This window comes from Carettochelys insculpta, chromosome 16 (genome assembly GCF_033958435.1).
Source record: "Carettochelys insculpta isolate YL-2023 chromosome 16, ASM3395843v1, whole genome shotgun sequence".
In the NCBI taxonomy this organism is placed as follows: domain Eukaryota; kingdom Metazoa; phylum Chordata; order Testudines; family Carettochelyidae; genus Carettochelys; species Carettochelys insculpta.
Genome location: NC_134152.1, coordinates 29,368,747 through 29,387,512, shown reverse-complemented (window position 1 = coordinate 29,387,512; position 18,766 = coordinate 29,368,747). Strand labels below are relative to the sequence as shown.

Sequence of the window (18,766 nt, the reverse complement as noted above, 5' to 3'; positions counted from 1 at the left end):
ACTTGGACTTTCCTTTACTCCGATCTAGTTTCGTGGGAGTAAGGGAATGTTGAAGTGGGGCGCTTATTTTGAAGCGGCCCACATCTACATTGCCAATCTGCAATTTGAAGTCTGCACTTTGAAATTTGCATGGCTGCCATTATGCTAATCAGGCACTGACTATGCACTGTAGCACCTCATTAACCTGCTTTGAATTGCCTCATTACCAGGCCACCTCCGATGGGAGGGGGCGAGTATAGAAGCAGCCTCAGTATTATGTGTTCTCATTCAGCTGTAATTTACCCCTAAATATCTTCTAAGATTCCTATAAGCAGTGGAAATATTGGTAATGCTGAAAAAGTATATTGACCTCCCATGGTCTGGCAAATTCTTGTTTGGCACCGGTCAGGTCCCAAGGGTGCCGAACTAGAGAGGTTCAACCCGTATCAGGGTACAAAACAAAAGGGATCTTTAGGCAAAAGGGGACAATGTGATGAATTAATTGAGGAAAAGGTGGATGAAGGCAATTATACCTCTTTAAATGGCATCAGTTTAACAGACAATGGACTATTGTATAAAGATCTGCTGTTCACTTTTTAAAATAGGATATGAAAAAGAGTTCTTTAAGCATCTCCTCTCTTTAAACAAACAAGCAGTCCTGTAGCACAGTGTTTCTTAAACTGTGTGCCACTGAAAACTGGTATTCTGTGAATAACTTGCAGGTGTCCCACAAGCATATGAGATTTTTTTGATGTGTGACACTTATGGTACATATTTTCTGTTATTAAAAACAAGATAGAATGTTACTACTTCATTGCTATGGTACCTGATTAAATCACTTTTTTTTCTTCATATGTTGCTATTTGGTTTTTTTTTGGGGGAGGGAGGTTTGTTGGTTTGTTTATTTGATCAACAGTTTTCTTTGAAGAAAACTTTCATAGATGTTCTACATAAAAACATTGTTTGATGTTTCGTGGTCTCAAAGGGTTTAGGACACACTGATATCACACCTTAAAGACTAACAAATTTATTAGGTAATGAGCTTCTGTGGGTAAGACCCTCTTCTTCAAATTATTGGAGTAAACAATTAGGCTACGTCTACACTACAGGGATCTTTTGAAAAAGGTCTTTCCAGAAGATCTCTTCTGAAACAACTTTTCAAAAGAGCGCATCCACAAAAAAAAAAAAAAAAAAGCATATCAAAAGAGTCATCTGCTCTTTCAAAAGAGAGCATTCACACAGCCCCCGCTCTTTTGAAAAAATGGGCCAGGGAATCAAAAAAACAGCCTTTTTCAAAAAAAAAGGGCCTGTGGAGCATCTACACGTTTTCTTTCTAAAGCTTTCAAAAGAAGGCACTGTTGCTGAAATAGGCATGGAAGAGCATTTTCAAAAGGAGTGCCACTTTCTTTCAATTTAATTTCGAAAGAACACTTTTTGAGTGTAGGCACTCCACTGAATATTTTGAAAGAGCCCTTTTTTCAAAAAATATTTTGAAAAAACTTGTTAGTGTAGATGCAGGGATTTATATAGCAGGGATGGGGATTACAAAGTGGGTGGGGGGAGGAATAAGGGAAAAAAGGGGTTACCTGTCACTACTGGGACTAGTAGATAAGCAAATTATGTAGGAAGCACACCATTCCTCAGAATATCAAAGGTGGTAAAACTGCCCATGCAATGCATATGAAAATTGAGATCTCTGTTAAAACCTAATTTAAATGTGTCATATATGCAAATTAATTCAAGTTCAGATGTGTCCCTCTGTAGACTTGTGGTAATATCTTTTTGTAGGAGAATGGCTACTTTTAAGTCCATTATTGAATGTCCAGGGAAGTTAAAGTGATCCCCTATAGGTTTATGTGTTTTCCACTTCCTGATGTTGGATTCATGTTCACCCATCCTTTGGCTCAGAAGTTATGTTTTAATCAAACAAGTTATTGGACTCAGTAAAGGACTGTCAATTTAATGACCTGTGATATACAGGAGATCATACTAGATGATCTAATGATCCCATCTGCCTTAAACGCTGAATCTATGGCATGCTTCCTAAAGTGACAACATTCTCACAGTGTTTGCAACACACAACACAACAAGAAAAATTAGAATTTAAAGGAGCATATAGTTGTGTTGACATTGATATTTCAGCTTAATTTTTTCTGACCTGAAATGAAAAAAAACCCATACTGTATCAAATTTAAAAAGAAAACTAAATTAGGCATAACTAGTCCTGAGTTATATTCACTGCCTGGACAAGGGTCATGGGAAGAAGAAAACAATGGCTGTCATCAACCAACTAGTGAGAGTAATGAAACAGTAAACAGAAATCATTGCAAATAAAAGAAAGGGAGAAGTGAAGCCAAGAAACACTCAAGAAACCTTCTCAGACTAGAACTGGCCTGAGATTACATATAATTTACACAATATTTTAATAAATTGCAAATTCAAAGGAAAAAAATTAAAAATTTGGTCTATTTACCAAAGCAAGATTTGGAAGATAATGTAGTATTTTCATAGGATTGCAAACACCAGGAGAGAGTCTGCAAACTTCCTTGAAAGATTCAAATGGCTTTGATTAAAATTGTCCAAAGTGAAAATGCACTTCTAAATGATGAAAAAACTTTGAGAAAGAAACAAAAAATCATCTACTTCAGGTGGAGCTAAGTTATATATGTTTGACATAGTGTAGGGCTAGTCTGCACACCACTCTACCATAAAGTTGGAAACAGAAATCTTTAAAAAAAAAAAAAAAAAGAATGTCTTCACATTTAATCTTCCCACCAAAGTAAAAGTCATGAAAATAAGAAGTGTCCCTGGTTGGCTGTTTGTAAGAGATTTTAATGACAGCTTATTGAAACACTTCAGAAAACACAAATTCATATAGGTAGGTAACCATGATTCACAACTATAAAATGAAATAGAAGACTTATAGTCTAAGAAGTGCACAGCAAATCATGGCAAAATGAGAGCTTAAATAAGCTGCTTCTGATATTCTTGCTTAGCCTCTCAATTAGAGACGATCTGTGGTGCATAACCTTTACCTGAATGAGTAAATGGGGACCCACTTTGCAGTTAAACCTGAGGAAAAACTGCTGGGGCTTAGGGAATACTTTCCAAAAACATGATACCTGGGAGTGAAGGGAAGGAAAGTCATAGCTGAGGGAAAAGGCATTCTTCAGCAGACTGTATCATAAAGAACAGAAGGGGAAACATCCACTCTCTTTCATGGATGCACCTATACCAGAGAAGACTTGGTCAGTTTAATGCACATATCAGGAGGAAATTTATGTTTCCAAAGGAAAAGAGGAAATTTACTCCATTCTGCTGGATTAAGCAGAAATGCCAGAGTTATGACTTCAGTCCAAAGCCATGGATTCAACCCAAGAGAAACAACTGATGTCATAGCTGTTAATCAGTAATATTTCAACTGCAGCTCTCTTGCATTAACAATGCAAGAGCCATGTAGAAAAAGTGAAGTTTAAACAGCGTTAAACCATGCAATAATTTTACTAAAAGGTTTCAATTTAAAATTCAGCTGACCATCCATGTAGCTTAAATACAAAAAAGTTACAAAACAACTGTTTACTTGTACTATTAATAAATTAGATTAGACTATTTTAACTCATGATGCAAATACACTCTTTTTCTAAGCCATATGGAGAAAAATCATAACACAGAATAAATTATTTACCTAAAAGTTCAAAGCAGCTCAGGGTGTGAACATTTAAATTTGACCATTTAATCGTAAATTAATTAGCTGGACATTTCTGAAACTTTCAGCTAGATTTCAATTGATCTCAGGATGCTTAGTATTGGAAACTCTGAAGACTTTAGGAAAAGTACCTATCAGATTTGTAGCAAAGCCCCAGGTCCCAGAATAATGTGATTATATTAGAATATCAAATTTTTTTAAATAGTAAAATTATAGGCATCGTAGCTGTGGATAAAAGCTAGAAAACAAAGTTAAAAAATCTTCTGATTCTGATTTCTGAAAGTTTGAACTGGCAATACTGTACTTCTGCAAAAGCTTTATATGGACACTGAAAATGGGCATAATGCAGATCAACCTAGGCATAATAATAGAGTAACTGGGCTGTAGTCTAAAGTCTGCGTTATATAGAGAACAGACAACAGATGAACATGCTCAAGTTGTCATAAGAACTGTGGCTTAATTTGAAAAAAATGAGAGAGTGAGCTGATAATAAAACTATCCTTTACTGATAGTGCCAGAATATCCAGGATCATCCAGGCAAATCTACTTCATATCAAGAACTGAAATTAAGAATAAAAAATTATATTTGGCATAATAAGCTTATTTAAATACTGAAGATTTTAAATTATTTAAATATTGTTATTTTCTCACTAACACATCTTTTGACCTTCTTACTATACTAATATTCTCTTAAGCCACTCTTGCCACAAAAATTGAACAATAAGTACTAAAACAAAACATTTAATAGCGAGCATCATAATAGAGCCAAGTAAGATTTCTGGAAGGTTCACTACAGTCTCAACTAAATAATCTTCCTTTTAAAGAAGGGGGATTCCCTCACATTCTTTTGTACCAGACTAGGTGCTTTTGATTTCAAAAGCCAAGCCAAAATATAAACATGGATGGATTTGATACATTGCAGCTTCTTGTAACACAGTCTGTGGCCTAGCCTGCCACTGGGGAGCCCTAGTAGCTGTTTTTTCATGAAATAACAGTACTTATTATACTGTTATAAAGACATGGGAGGCCACTCTGGCATACATCCCAATGGTAAAGTAAAGCATTACAGGCAAGTCATGCTTCGATTAACTTCAACCTGGAGTGTAAAACAAGTACAGACCAGCTTCAAAAATTAAAGTGCACCTTCCCCCTGGGAACTCCTGTATCTGACAGCCTCATTTAGGCATACACAACCCCTTTCTGCCTCAGTTTCCAGGGTAAAGGACTCAGTCCAACCCAGGCCATCTACCACCTACTTTGCGTTCAATATTCACCTCTATTTCAGACACATCAGTCTGGTTGCTTTTACCTCAGGTCTGCTGATGATGCCTGGGTAGAATCTTCCTCTGACGTAGAGCTCTCTGCAGGACCACTCCAAGTATTACACAGGATCCACTTGGTATCTGCCACTCCTCACTTAAAGCATTTCTTCCAGAATTCCAGCCTGGTAGTTCCACTTGTACACCTTGTCACAGGAAGTTTACTTCTGCTTAATACAGGGTTCCTGCCCTAGGAACTCAGTTCCTGGTTTGGCTCAGATGCTCTATCCTGCAAGTACAGATCCTAAAATATAATTTTCCTGCTAATTCAGCCTCTGTTAAACCCAGGTCATTTCCTGCCTAATCATTGATTCTCCCTTTAGATAATTCCTATGAGATAACTACTTCCAGATGAACTTGAATCATCTCATTACTCTAGATATGCCTGTCAGAGGTAGGAAAATCCACTGATCCCTTCAGAGGGCTAGCTACCATCTAACAAAGCCAGATATGACAGGAATCCTGATCTCTGGGATCCATTAGGTACACACACACAAACACATCTCATAGAGCTGGAAGGGACCTTGGGAGGTCATCAAGTCCACTCCCCTGCCCTCTTGGCAGGACCTATCACCACCCCTTTATTTATTTATTTTTTAAATCTATTTACACCAGATCCCTAAATGGCCCCCTTGAGGGCTGAGCTCACAACCCTAGGTTTAGCAGGCCAATGATCAAACCACTGAGCTATCCCTCAGTGTAAGCAGGGGAGTGGTCCTGCTACTGTGGGGAACTTTCCTGTCTTCTATACTACCCCAGTGAAGTGCACCAGCAAAAGGATCTGAGTCCTCGCTCCCACTTTATTTACCCAATGGCCCCCCTGACCCTGAGGGCTCCCCTTCTACCCTCCTCAGCAGCAGAGTCTTTGAAATCCAAACAAGGCTGGGCTCAGGTTTCCTGGGGCTGAACCCCAAACTGTAGTCACTTAGGGCAGGGGCTAGGGAGTCCCCACTCTAAGCTGTTCTGTCTTCACACTGGATGTTTTCCTGAGCTGCTGATCACTACATACAGCTCAAAGCAAATACAATTTATTAAACAACAACTGATTAAAAGGAAAAGAATAAGGAAAAATAAGAGAGGTTAAAAGAGAACACATGGCCCCACACTGTGGCACGAGGACATCTCAAACAGCAGGCTGCTGCGAATAAGCACAGTTCACAGTCAGTTCCTCCTAAGTCCCAGGGCGCTCTCTCAGGCCCTGGCTGTGCTCTGTGTGGGGGGGGTGGGAGCTGCAGGTTGAACATGCTTGCTCAGGCAGTGACCAAGAGACTTTAGACTCTAAGTGAGGGGGCCCTTCTCCCAGTTGGAGTTATAATCCCTCTCCAAGTCTGGCCTGCAAGGTCTCTTGGCTGTGGTGTCTCCTTGCTCAGAGCCTCTCCCCAATTTTTGCTGGTCACAGCTGCTCACTACACCCAGCTGCAGACTATGTTGCTTTGCCAGCCTCCAGCTCCTTGCATTGCTTCTCTGAACCCTTTGGCTCTCTGGTCACTGCAGGTCTGCTTCTTAGCACAGGATCGGTGCTCTTTGGGCTGCATGCGCCTCTGGCTCTGTCACTGCACATTTGCCTCTCAGCACAGCTGCACTCCTTGGGCTTTGTGTGTCTCTGGCTCAGCCACTGCAGGTCTGCCTCTCAGCACAGCTTCCACTCCTTGCTGCTCTTCTTAGCTCTCCCTCCTCTTCTCAGAGGGAGACCCGGCCAAAACTCAGCTTACACAGAGGATGGGACCTGGCTACTTAATTGTCTCATTGGCATGTCCAACCTGTCAGTCTGGCTGACCTGGGCTACATCTACACGTGCACGCTACATCGAAATAGCTTATGTAGTTATTATCTATTTCGATGAATAACGTCTACACGTCCTCCAGGGCTGGCAATGTCAACGTTCAACTTTGACGTTGGGCAACACCACATCGAAATAGGCGCTGCGAGGGAACGTCTACACACCAAAGTAGCACACATCGAAATAAGGGTGCCAGGAACAGCTGCAGACAGGCTCACAGGGCGGACTCAACAGCAAGCCGATCCCTTAAAGGGCCCCTCCCAGACACAGTTGCACTAAACAACACAAGATCCACAGAGCCGACAACTGGTTGCAGACCCTGTGCATGCAGCATGGATCCCCAGCTGCCGCAGCAGCAGCCAGAAACCCTGGGCTAAGGGCTGCTGCACACGGTGACCATAGAGCCCCGCAGGGGCTGAAGAGAGAGCGTCTCTTAACCCCTCAGCTGATGGCCGCCATGGCGGACCCCGCTATTTCGATGTTGTGGGACGCGGATCGTCTACACATGCCCTACTTCGACGTTCAACTTCGAAGTAGGGCGCTATTCCCATCCCCTCATGAGGTTAGCGACTTCGACGTCTCACCGCCTAACGTTGATTTCAACTTCGAAATAGTGCCCAACACGTGCAGCCGTGACGGGCGCTATTTCAAAGTCGGCGCCACTACTTCAAAGTAGCGTGCACGTGTCGACGCAGCCCCGGAGTGTTGGCCTCTTTCCATTGTCCATGGGGACTGTCGGTCTCAGAGTCCTGGTTTCTAATGGACCCTTCCCCTTTTAATACTGGGAGCTAGCCAGCCAAAATCCTCACTGAGTTTTAGTAAGAGGCCAACGGTCCCCTCTACATCAGATTTGCCTGACAAAGCAACCGGAACCAAGAGAGGCCTCTTAGTCTTCAGATCTGACACTCTTTCAGAATACAACAGTTTAGCGGTGAGAGCTTCATCAAGTTCTGCTGCTCCTTATGTGCCCTGGATATGTAAAGATCCATCAAACAGAACACCCATAAGGAGAATGACCTTTCCTGAGGCATTTGAGACACCTAATGTGATCATGAGACAGCATGAAGACAGCTGGATAATAAACAATTCTCTTAAATCCTTTCTTCTTTGGTTTTGCAATTACATGGAACCAAGCCTATGAATTTTGCTAACTTATAACTATCTTAATTTACACTGTATGGTAAACTAAACAATTATAAAGGACCCAGAGGCACTAAATTGGATAAAATTCCAGATCCAATGGACTGGATTGATTCACTCGTGGCTGGTGCAACAGTTGGAAGGACCTGAGGTACAAAGTGCAAAGACCACATATATAACCTCACCCTCAGAACATCTGGAAATGCGGAAGGGAGGAACAAGGAGATAAGCACGTGCTCCCAAAAAGTACTGCTTGTAGACGGTTCTATCATTAGGCTGCATTGTGAGGAACAAAACCCGTAAGTGGGAATATTTAGAGCCAGTCAGAAAGGTAGCTGGATACTGTACAGTATCTAAGTAATTCAATCGGTCTCCTTTTTGAGCTTATATCCAAACAGAACATGAGTTTCTTAAATCTAAATCATAATTTATGAGGGCTCCTGTGTCCTTTAGATACTGAGCCTTGGGCGTGTCTAAAATTTTCATAAAATCACTCTCTACAGGAGACAATCTATTGTACCACTGATTTCCTTGATTCTCTGCATGGTCTCACGAGTCCCTCAAGTCATCTGTTTCTGCTGTATACCGTAAAATGCATCATCCAAATGACACTTTAGAAATTGGATCAAATAGATTTGTAACTCAGAACAACACAGTTCTTTCTTAAAAGTAAAAGCTATTAAACAAAATAACTTATTCTACAAACTGTGTGGGAGACTCAGAAGGCCATATCTGACATTTTATATCTATCTATCTTTATTTACTGGTACTTCCTTATGGTATGCTGCTGTTATTATAATGTCACTCTTGCCATGCCCACTAGATAAGAAAAACATTGATAACTGAAGTGTGTCCTGATATTATGCTATTTCCCAATAAGCAAAACCGCCATTAAACAAAGCAAAGAAGTAGCCTGATCACCTTCATTGTTGAGATAATAGTATGGCCTTCTTTTATGTCACTGGGGAAATACACTTGCCAAACACTTCAAAGAAGGTAACTTTTTAAAAATTAAAAACAATTCACAGCCCATAAATAGAATTGACCTCTTGTTACAGCATTGCATCAATGAAAACATAAAGGTAAAAATAATTTATAAATGCTCAAAAACTCAAAAATATAGGCCTGGATGGGTCCTCAAGTTATCATCAAGTCCAGAGCCCCCTGTACTGAGGTGGGACCAAGTAACTTTAAAACATCCTTCACAAGTATGTGCCCAGCCTGAAATCAACCAATAATCAGGATTTCACAGCCTTCTTTGGATACCTATGGCAGTACTTAACTTCCTTTATAAATACAAACTTTCTCCTAATATATAAGCTTTGTCACACAGCACTTGAGGGTAATCCTCTGGCAGGGCATGGGTCAATTTATGTTGACTATCTGCAAGCATGGCTCCTCACGGCTCTCAGTGGCTGCAGTTTGCCACTGACAGCCAAAGAGAGCTGCAGGAAGCGGCAATCAGTGCATCCCTGTGTAATACAGGGATTTTGGGGAGTAGCACTCCTGAGAGTGACAATTCAGGGTGAAGTGCTTAGAGACAGGGCTTCTTACAGGCCAAGACTGGTGGTCCTTCACTATAAGGCACACCAAACAAGTCACTACACTAGCTAGTCATACAAACAATTCCCACAGATATGCCAGTTCACTTGTGCCAACACCATTACCACTCCTTTTAAAGATGAGAGGTTATGAAAACAAATCTTAACAAATAAAAAGTCTCTTCTGACCTCAAGGGGCCAGTCACATTCTAGATCACTTTATAACTTAGCATCTTACCCTAAAAGCATGCTAAACTCTAAACATTTAGGAAAGAAAGAAAGAAAAAGATTGTTAAAGGAATCAAATACATGTACCCATTGCAAAGTGCTTGGTGCAGGCTTGTAGCAGAGATAGAATTAATCTGCTGTCTTAAGTCACTGGAGTACATCCCTAGTGGATGGGTCCTCATTCCTTTTTCCAGAGCTTCCGTTCATAACAAAGATCCCCCAGAGGTAAGAAGCAAAACTGAAGACAATATGGACAGGTTTCCTGGATCATTTATATATCCTTGGACACATGGAGGGAATCGCATTGTTCTTGCTGTGTAAAAGTATATCTGAAGATGGACTTTGTCACATGACTAAGTCACCTTTCCATGTATGACTCAGTTCTTTACAGGCGGAAGCCATTGCTCCTACGTTGGTCAGAATGTTCACAGAAAAGGTCATTGGGCACCTCCCAATGCCCATTGGGAGTGAAGTACGTGAATTCACTTGATTTGTCATCTTTTCACAACAGACTGGCCAAACAGATGGAGAGCTGGGTCGAGCACTACTCCGAGCTGTACTCACGCGAGAATATTGTGGTCGGCTCAGCCCTCGATGCCGTCGAACTCCTACCAGTAATGGATGAACTGGACCAGGAACCAACTGTGGACGAACTGAAGAAAGCCATCGACAACACTGCAGTAGGAAAGGCCCTGGACCAGGAAGGTATACCACCAGAAGTAATCAAGTGTGCCACAGACACTCTCCTGGAACCCCTACATGAGCTACTGTGCGTGTGCTGGAGAGAGGGAGAGAGGTTCCACAGGACATGCGTGGCGCTAACATCATAACCTTGCATAAGAACAAACAAGACAGAAGCAACTGCAACAATTACCGTGGAATCTCCTTTCTAAGCATCACTGGTAAACTGTTCACTCACGTCATCCTCAGCAGACTCCAGAAGATGGCTGAGATGGCAGAAGATGGCTGAGAGGGTATATCCAGAATCACAGTGAGGATTCCACGCAGAGAGATCTACTGTCGACATGCTCTTCTCTCTGAGGCAGCTGCAGGAGAAATGCAGGGAGCAGAGGAAGCCACTCTATATTGCCTTCATCGACCTAATCAAGGCCTTTGACTTGGTCAGCAGGGATGGACTGTTCAAACTGCTCCACAAGATAGGATGTCCGCCACGGTTACTCAAGATGATCCAGTCTTTCCAATCTAAGGTGCGGGAAGTCCTCATCAGAGACATGCTGTTCGCAGATGACGCTGCTGTCGTGTCACACACAGAAGACCAGCTTCAGAAGCTGGTGGATCAGTTCTCCAAAGCATGCAAGGACTTTGGGCTCTCCATCGCCTAAAGAAGACAAATGTACTTGCTCAAGACGTTGCTGTTTCTCCATCAATTAGCATTGACAACTATACGTTAGAGGTCATCCACGAGTTCGTTTACCTCGGGTCCACCATCACTGACACCCAGTCCTTGGAGACTGAGCTAAATAGGAGGATCAGTAAAGCAGCCACAACTCTGTTCAGACTCAGCGAGAGAGTGTGGAATAACAACAAGTTGTACACTCACACCAAAATGCAAGTCTACAGAGCCTGCATCCTCAGCACCCTCCTTTACGACAGCGAGACTTGGACCCTGTACGCCCGCCAGGAAAAGAGGCTGAATGTCTTCCACTTGCGCTGCCTCAGGCGCATCCTTGGAATATCGTGGAAGGACAGAGTGTCCAACACTACCATCCTTGAGCAAGCTGGAATCCCAACTATGCACACCCTCCTCAGGCAGTGGCGGCTCCGCTGGCTTGGCCATGTCCACAGGATGCATGATGGAAGGATCCCAAAAGACATCCTCTATGGAGAGCTAGCCTCTGGCAAAAGACCTCCCAGACGCCCCCAGTTGCGCTACAAAGATGTTTGCAAGAGAGACCTCAGGGAAGTAGACATCAAGCCAGACAGCTGGGAGGAGCTGGCAGACGATCACAGCAGATGGAGGCAGGAACTATACAAGGGCCTTCAGAAGGGTGAGTTGAGGATCCCACAGCTAGCAAAGGAGAAGCGAGCCCACAGAAAGCACAGCAAGTACCTGCCAGACACCCATTACATATGCAACAGATGCAGCAAGGACTGTCGCTCTCGTGTGGGTCTTCACTGTCACAGCCAACGCTGCAAATGGGGATGCCAAACGGAACTATGAAGGGCGCGATCCATAGTCTACGTAGACTGAAGGATGCTACTACTACTACTGGTTGCAAACATATACCAGGGGCTGCAACATTGATCTGTATGTTCATATTACAATCCAGTAATGTTACACCCAGTGGCCCACCCTACAGCACCCATTGGCCAGCCCATAACCCTGACAAAAAGTTGCTGACCCCAACCAACATTTTCCTAGTTGCAAGCTAGTTTCTTCTTATCCTACCTTCAGTAGTCACAGAGAATAATGTATCACAGTCCTCATTTATAGCAGCACTCAACACATATGAAGACAGTTACCAGGTTTCCCCTTAGTCTTCTTTTCTCAAGGGTAAACATGCCCAATTTTATTAACCTTTCCTCTTAAGTCAGGTTTTCTAAAACTTTTGTCATTTTTGTTACTTTCCTCTGGATTTTCTTGAGTTTGGCTATATTTTTCCTATAGCATATACAGTATTCCAATTTAGGACTCACCACTGCTGACTAGAGCAGGAAAATTATCTTTCGTGCCTTACACATGGCATTCCTGTTACTACACCCAGAATGTTATTAGCCTTTACCACAACTGCATCATATTGTTGATGCATTCAATTTGTCATACACTGTAATCCCTGGATCCTTTCTAGCAGTACTATCGCCTAGTCAGTTGATGTCCCTTTTTGTGTATTTGATTTTTCCTTCTTAGGTAAAGTACTTTGTACTTATCTATATATAATTTCATCTGTTGCCACTGCACTGAGGGCTGAGAAAGCCACACCTCTTTCTGCCTTACTGGGCATGCTCCAGCTGCTGGGGTATAAAAGCTAGCAGCTAAGCTCAGGTGGGGCTGAAAGCTGGAGGGAAAAAGAAGAGTGCTACTTGCTCCAGGAAAGCTGCAGTGAGAACTCATACACCAAGGCACAGCAATTGACCCTGCTGGCAGGAAAAGAGAAGTTACTCACCGTAGTAACGATGGTTCTTCAAGATGTGTCCCCGTGGGTGCTCCACGATAGGTGTCGGGCTCGCCCCGGCGCCGCAGATCGGATCTTTCCAGCAGTTTCTGCCAGACCGCGCATGCGCCAGCGCACGCCGATCCCTTGCGCACTCCCGGCCACGTGCACAATCTGGTCCCCGCCAGTTCCTTGACCAACCATCTCGGATGCTCCTGAAAAACACCAAACAGAGATCCAAAGCGGGGAGGGTGGGCGGGTGGTGGAGCACCCACGGGGACACATCTCGAAGAACCATCGTTACTACCGTGAGTAACTTCTATTTCTTCCTCGAGTGTCCCTGTGGGTGCTCCACGATAGGTGACTACCCAGCAGTAACCCAAGAAAGGAGGTGGGTAATCGGTTTATGTGCAGCTTGCCCCTGAAAGGACAGCTGTCGAGAGGCGGGTATCCTCTTGGAATACCCAGTGTAGGGCATAATGCTTGGCGAAGGTGTCATAGGATGACCAGGTCGCCGCTCTGCAGATGTCTTTTAGCGCGATGCCCTTTAAAAAGGCTGTTGATGCCGCCACCGCCCTGGTGGAGTGAGCCCTAGGCGGGGCCAGTAAAGGAGTTTTTCGAAGTTCGTAGCACATCTTTATGCAGGACACAACGTGCTTCGAGATTCTCTGTGAAGAGAGACCCTCTCCTTTTGACCTGGGAGCGAGAGAGACTAGAAGACTGTCCGTTTTCTGGAAGGACTTAGTCCTGTCTATGTAGAAGGCCAACGCCCTCCTCACATCCAGGTGGTGCAGGCGTGCCTCCTTGCTGGAGCTATGAGGCTTCGGGTAAAACAAGGGTAAAACTATAGGTTCGTTAAGATGGAACTCTGAAGAAACTTTCGGAACGAAGGCTGGGTGCAGCCGTAAGGTTACCGCCTCCTTTGAGAATACTGTGCAGGGCAGCATTGCCATAACTGCTGCGAGCTCACTCACCCTGCGAGCTGACGTGATTGCAAGAAGGGGGGGTGTCTTTATCGTAAGGAGATGGAGGGAAGCTGTAGCTAAGGGTTCAAACGGTGGTCCTGTTAGCGCACTTAGCACCAGGTCCAAGCTCCATGATCGTGGAAGCAGTTTCCGAGGGGGGTACAGGTTTACCAGCCCCTTCAGGAACGTGGTAACAATAGGATGGGCAAACACCATGGGCCCTTCCTCTTCATGCCGAAACGCCGACATAGCGGCGAGGTGGACCTTCAACAAGGAGAGGGAGAGCCCGCCTCTCTTGAGGTCCAGTAAGTATTCAAGTATTACAGGCATAGGCACCTCAAGGGGAGCTAACTGCTTGGTGGAACACCATGCAGTGAATCGAGTCCATTTCTGCTTGTAGGTCTTCCTGGTGGAGATCTTTCGACTACTTTCCAGGACTTGTTGTACTCCCTCCGTACATGTACTTTCTAGGGAGCTGAGCCATGGATTAACCATGCTTGTAGGCGCAGGCCTCGGGGGTGTGGATACACTATGGACCCCTGGGCCTGCGTGAGCAGGTCCAGCGCCACCGGAAGGGGAAGCGGTGGACGATCCGACATGTGCAGAAGCAAGGGGAACCATTGCTGTTGATCCCGTGTTGGGACCACTCGGATCATGCGGGCTCTCTCCCTCCTGGCTTTCTGCAGGACCTTGTGGATGAGCACTGTGGGGGGAAACGCGTAAAGCAAGGGGCCCTTCCACAAAATCGCGAACGTGTCCCCCAAGGACCCCCACCCCAGTCCTGCCCTGGAGCAGTTTTGGGGGCACTTCTTGTTGTGCTGAGTGGCAAACAGGTCTATCTGGGGAAATCCCCATGCATGAAAGATCGGTCTTAGCAGATCGGAGCGGATCTGCCACTCGTGTGTGAGTGCAAAGCGCCTGCTCAGCTGGTCTGCCTTCACGTTGTGAGCACCTGGTAAGTACGAGACTTTCAATGTTATATTGTTGGCGATGCACCAGTTCCACAGCCGGACTGCTTCTGCACATAAGGCACGGGATTGAGCTCCGCCTTGTCGATTTATATAAAACATGGTGGAGGTATTGTCTGTATTGATCCCTACTACCTTGCCTTGTATGTGGTCTCGAAAGTGTTTGCAGGTGTTGAACACTGCTCTGAGCTCCAGTATATTTATATGCAATGACTGTTCGATAGGGGACCACAGTCCTTGCGTCACCTTTTCGCCAATGTGTGCTCCCCACCCTACGTGGGAGGCGTCGGTGGTGCGAAAAATAGAGATTTGTGGTTGGTGAAAGGGTACCCCTGTTAGCATGTTCTTGGGGTTTACCCACCATTGCAGGGATCTGCGCAACTCTGTCGTGGGCGACACCACCCTGCGGACGGTGTGGGATGCCGGCTTGTAGATGCTTGCCAGCCAATGTTGCAGGTTGCACATATGCAATCTGGCGTTCTGTACCACGAACGTTGCCGCTGCCATGTGGCTGAGCAGCTGCAAGCACGTTAAAACCGGCACCGTGGGGCTGTATGTAATGACTTGTACTAGGGAACCGATGGCACAAAAGCGAGCGTTGGGTAGATAAACCCTTGCTGTGATAGAATTTACGCATGCCCCTATGAACTCTATGTCCTGTGTGGGGTGACTAAACAGGAACTCCATGCCCTTCGCCAGGACGAAGTATTTCTTATCCGCTCTCTTGTTTATAGGTGGAGCGGAAGCCAGGGTCTGCCATATGGTGGTAGAAGACTCCATGATTGCTTCGTCGAGCGGGATAGCGATTTTGGACAAGGCCGGAGGCCTCAGGTTTTTGAGGAGCTTGTGGTGCTTCTCCTGCACCTCTGCTGTTTGGATGCCTTGCGTGAAAGCCACCCTTTTAAACAGCTCCTGAAACCGTTTGAGGTTGTCTGGGGGGCAACATCCCCGGGGGCCGTAGCCTCGTCGGGGGAGGACAAGGAGGAACCACTAGGGTAGACCTCCCTTGAACTCTCAGGGTCCTACTGTCAGTGGTACACCCTCTCACTGGAGGCTTGCGAGGGAAAATCTCGGGGTTCCAAAATCAACTCCCCCTGAGACAACTGTGTTTCCGTCCCCGTCCGTGAGTGCCCGCGGGGGTACTGGACGGTCGAGGGGGACCAGCCCCTGGGTATATGCCTGTGGTGTCTATGCCCAGTGTGATAAGGACGACCGTGGCAGCACGGGCATGGTTCCTGGTATGGAGACCTGGACCACTCTCGAGGTGCATACCCCTGATGTCTGGGGGAGCGAGATCGTCTGGATGACTGAGACTTTGGTGAAACTGGTTTGTGATAGTACTCCAGAGGGTCAAATCCCAGAAAGGGCAAGGGTGGCCCGAGCCATGGTGACGCTGGTTGGAGGAACGGAGAAGGAGGCTCTGGGTAGGCTGGGAGAGACCCATGTCTCCTGGTTGGTGTTCACAGCATAAGGGGAGGACTTGTTGGCTATGTCTACACGTGAAGCCTACATCGAAATAGCTTATTTGATGTAGCAACATCAAAATAGGCTATTTCGATGAATAATGTCTACACGTCCTCCAGGGCTGGCAACGTCGATGTTCAACTTCGACGTTGCGCGGCACCACATCAAAATAGGCGCTGCGAGGGAACGTCTACATGCCAAAGTAGCACACATCGAAATAAGGGTGCCAGGCACAGCTGCAGACCGGGTCACAGGGCGGATTCAACAGCAAGCCGCTCCCTTAAAGGGCCCCTCCCAGACACAGTTGCACTAAACAGCACAAAATACACAGAGCCGACAACTGGTTGCAGACCCTGTGCCTGCAGCATGGATCCCCAGCTGCCGCAGCAGCAGCCAGAAGCCCTGGGCTAAGGGCTGCTGCCCGTGGTGACCATAGAGCCCCACAGGGGCTCGAGAGAGAGCGTCTCTCAACCCCTCAGCTGATGGTCACCATGGCAGACCCCGCTATTTCGAAGTTGCGGGACGCGCAACGACTACATGGTCCCTACTTTGACGTTGAACGTCGAAGTAGGGCGCTATTACTATCCCCTCATGGGGTTAGCGACTTCGACGTCTCGCCGCCTAACGTCGAAGTTAACTTCGAAATAGCGCCCGGCGCGTGTAGCCGTGACGGGCGCTATTTCGAAGTTAGTGCCACTACTTCGAAGTAGCGTGCACGTGTAGACACGGCTGTTGAGAGCAGCCCTGCAGCCCTGTCCAGAGAAGGGCTGCGGTGCTGGGTTTTCGCTGCTGCCTTTCCCCTCCCCTGTGGGGCTGGCTCTGCCCCTTCCCGTGCTGGGGATCTCAGCCCCGCTGTCAGCACCGCACTCGGCACGCTTATCTGCGGTGCCGCGCGGGTGGTCTCCTCCGGTGCCTGCAGGCTGTGTGCCTGTTGGCCCTGCACTGTTGGGGCCGCGGGGGTCTGTGCCACTTGCGGCGGTGCCGCCGGTTCCAGCGCTTGCCTAGCCGCCGCTCTGAACGCTGCGCGGGCCGGCTGCTTAGTAATCGGAGGCTCAGCCTCTGCCACGTGCGCTGCTGCGCTGCCGCTTGTTTGTGACTGCGGCTGGGGGCTGTGTGCTACGCCCGTCCCACTCGCTGTGGCCGCCAGCAGGGATCGGGCTGGAGAGAACTTCCTCCGTTTCTGCACCGAGGGGGTGAGGGACACCGCCTTCCTTTTGTGGAGCCTTGTGGGTCCCGCCGGTTGAGGCCTCTCTGGCACGTCTGGCTGGAGGGCCTTATCAAACAGCAGCATTTTCAGCCGCATTTCTCTATCCTTTCTGGCTCTGACCATGAGCTTTGCACAAAAGGAGCATTTCTGGGTGACGTGTGATTCCCCCAGGCACCTAATACATTGACTGTGCCCATCAGAGGCCGGCATAGCTTCACGGCACGACTCACACTTCTTGAATCCTGAAAAGGACATTGCGGTGAGTCTTTGAGCTGTTAATAGGGTACTTAGCACCTTCTCTGGGCCTGTTCCCCTCTCACGGACCCCAGCCTGCCGCGGCAGGAGGCCTACTGGCCTTCACATCCCCGGGTTGCCTCTGCTCCTCCTTCTCGTTTACTAAGACCTTCTACTTATATATATATATATATATATTTTTTTTTTTTGCAATAAAGAAACAAACAATCTAACTAAGAACTCTGAAAAGAAACTCTAAAAACTCTGAAAACTCTAAATACGCTGACTCTGGCCGCAGCCTGAGCGGATTCCGTCTGCAGCCGATGGCGGTTAAGAAGGAACTGGCGGGGACCGGATCGCGCACGTGGCCGGGAGTGTGCAAGGGAGCGGCGTGCACCAGCGCATGCGTGGTCTGGCAGAAACTGCTGGAAAGATCCGATCTGCGGCTCCAGGGCGAGCCCGACACCTATCGTGAAGCACCCACGGGGACACTCGAGGAAGAACTTTCAGTGACTCCACGGGAACCAGAGCCATCCAGGAATGGACAAAGGCCAGACTAAGGAGGAAGAAATGAGGCCTCACACTGCAGCTGGGGCAGGAATAGACCATAGAAAGATGACAGCTACCTGGTGAGTTAACCAACACTTGGAACTTTTCCCTGCTGACTAAGTGGCTAAAACTATAGCCATTATTTGGGCCCTGGGGTAGGGTACAGGTGAGAGAGGGAGGGCCTGGATCCCCCTGACACGGGGAGGAGATACCCACTCCATCTCCTGCCTCTAACCAGACCAGAACTAGTTCTCTGACTCTGGCCATTGGAATGCATTGCATCTAACTGGACTAGGGCAAATTCACTGACTTTGGCCAGTGGGCCACTGTAGCCAGACAAAGTCTCCCCCTTACAAGCCAACTTGCTCGCTGCCCCCCCCGCCAACTGAGGAGCACACAGGGCACGGAAATGGCTGCTGACAGCACAGTCTTTGATGCCCTCATTGAGGCCCAGATGTGCTAGCTTATCGTGACCCTGAGAAGCAGAAAGTACAGATAGAAGGCTAACAGGCCAAACTGTCAACAAGGGGGGGGGACCCTCAAGAAATCACCCCAGCTGGCATTGATGGATTT

General features: G+C 46.6%; 1 protein-coding gene across 4 annotated transcripts in view; it reads right to left on the bottom strand.

Annotated features, from left to right (window-relative positions):
* The window catches only part of SDK1 (sidekick cell adhesion molecule 1), a 727,049-nt gene that overhangs the window by 505,207 nt on the left and 203,076 nt on the right, over nt 1-18,766 (bottom strand). The window contains exon 1 of one of the 4 annotated variants that reach the window (XM_075010601.1): nt 4,995-5,006. The exons of the other annotated variants lie outside the window; for them this stretch is intronic. The gene's annotated coding sequence lies outside the window, so the exon portion shown is untranslated. Of the gene's footprint in view, nt 1-4,994; nt 5,007-18,766 lie in introns of those variants that run through there. 4 annotated transcript variants of the gene reach the window in all.